The sequence below is a fragment of the Pollicipes pollicipes genome, unplaced genomic scaffold (genome assembly GCF_011947565.3).
Source record: "Pollicipes pollicipes isolate AB1234 unplaced genomic scaffold, Ppol_2.1 Scaffold_3216;HRSCAF=3773_pilon_pilon_pilon, whole genome shotgun sequence".
NCBI classification, from domain to species: domain Eukaryota; kingdom Metazoa; phylum Arthropoda; class Thecostraca; order Pollicipedomorpha; family Pollicipedidae; genus Pollicipes; species Pollicipes pollicipes.
Window position 1 is genome coordinate 6,509,718 of NW_023596251.1, and position 2,138 is coordinate 6,511,855.

The 2,138-nt window shown below is 56.1% G+C and overlaps 1 pseudogene; it reads right to left on the bottom strand.

The window, feature by feature from the left end:
* Positions 1-1,562: 1,562 nt before the first annotated feature.
* LOC119091085 (uncharacterized) lies at positions 1,563-1,734 on the bottom strand (annotated as a pseudogene).
* Between the last annotated feature and the right edge of the window lie 404 nt (positions 1,735-2,138).

The window sequence follows — 2,138 nt, forward strand, 5'->3', positions numbered from 1 at the left end:
CGGTCTAGACCAAATCGCTTACGCTTTTTTCAGAAATCTGGGTCTGGACTGCTAAATCTGCTCTCTGCCTTTAACGATAGTTGGATTAATGAAAGGTTCCCTGACACTTTACACTGTAGCACTCTTATCCCGATACTAAAACCTCGTAAGCCTCCGTCTGACCCTTCGAATTAAGCGCTCTATTTCTCTGTCAGCTGTGCATGGAAGTTATTTGAAGGAATGGTCACCGCTTGATTTTTAATTATGATCAACGACGTTCGTAATCATTTGCATGAAATTTCGCCACATTTGCGTATCCCCTTTTCGCTGACGACCTGGCGGTGTGGCTTACCCACCCCGGTGTTGATCGAACAAATCGCTTCGTACAATTTGCTCTAAATGACACCCACCAATGGTGTGAACGGTGAGGTCCGGAGATTCACACTGCTAAAATCAGCAGCACTTACTTGTTCTAGGCAGCGCGTGACCCCAATGCCCAGCGAACCCAATTTAAAACCCAATTTCAGTATCTCCGGGATCACCCTGGATACCCGACTTACGTCCCCCCCCCCCACTTCGCGCCGACCCAAAACAGCGCTGCATCCGAGGCATACCAAGCTGTAACCCCGGCGCGGACCAGTCACATAGACTCCCACCGCGAGCCAGGAGCTGCGGACAAATTGGAGGCCCGCCGGGCAACCCCACCCAGCCTTATCCGGCTCCCCGTCGGCGGGAGGGAGACCGTCGTGCCCACCATCAGCGAGGCGCGGTCGCCGGGGGGAAGAAGGCGCCGAACGCCCTCTCGCCCTCGACCGCCAGTCGCGGAGAGCCGTCGCTCCCACCCCTAGGGTGGGGTCACGGTCCCCGTGCAGCTGGCAGGCTGTGTTGTCGACTTGTTTCAAGTTGCATGCGGCGTCGCGCCGCGTCACGTGTTAGAGCGCGGCCGCGCTTCGGAAGCGAAGACGTCCATGCAGCCGAGCAATGCCGGCAGGCCGGCAAGGTCGCACGGCCTTCGGCTGGCCGGGCCCGTGCGCTGGAGCAGGGCAGACAGCTGACCCCCGGCCGGCCCGCAGGCGATGCGTGAATGCCACGCTGCCGACAGAGCCATCTAGCCGTGGGGCGCGCACAGCTGCGCCGTTATGCACGCTGGCGGCCACGGTCATTGTCAGGCGTTTGGTCTTGTACAACCCTGTGATGCGTTGGCGCTGCCATGTTGCCGGCCTGACGGCACGCGCTGTTGGTGACATGGCATCGGCCGCCTTTGAAGCTGATGTCAATCATGTGCTTTTCGCCGGCGGCCACAGTGGTTGACATTTGATGGCTATTGCTGTTTTTTGTGTTTGTTTAGGTTCTTTCTTGGCGTGTTTCTTCATTGTTGGCTATGTAGTCGTTGACTTTGTTGTTGGCCCTGGCCATGCTCTGCTCGTGCTGGCTTTGCGTCGGCCCACACAATCTGAGGTGATGCGTCTTGGCTGTGTGCCAGCAGCGGCGCGCATGCAGCATAGCCGCAAGACCATATTGAACACACGTACTGATTATACATGTATTAGAGCATATATTGATTTATTGACACCGCTGTCAGCATAAAATGGGCCGCTCCTGGCTGTAGTGCAATGCCAGGCCAACCCGCGACAGGGCAGGAGCAAGCTCCAGTAACCCCGCCAATGTTCAAACATCAGTTTAATATTCTGGTCCCCATGTAGGACGTATCAGATATTAAGCTTATAACAACATATTTTTATTCAGAAAATGCATGTTTGATAACAAGAGAAAGAAAAAGAGAAGCGGATGCCGCTCCACGATGTGGAGGGCATTTACACGCGACACGGTTGTTGGATGAAATTCAAGAAATGGCATTATAAGAACGGCAAGAGCAATGTGAACAAGCGCCAGGTCGCGCAACGCACAGGTTGTGCTAGTGGCGCCACCTTACGTTACTACAATAACTGAGCAGTGGTAGCGCCACCAGCTGCGCAGCAGATGGCGCTGCAAAGCAACTTTCTGGCGCGACGTAGCGCGCCGCCAGGGGGAGAATGTCGGCCTCGGAGGCGAGCTCGGTAAGACAAACACAGCCGCGCGAGGTGCTGGCGTGCAGCTACTCCTGGCACGCACGAGAGGGCAGATGGAGTGCCCCGTTGACACTCCAGCGAAGCTCGGCG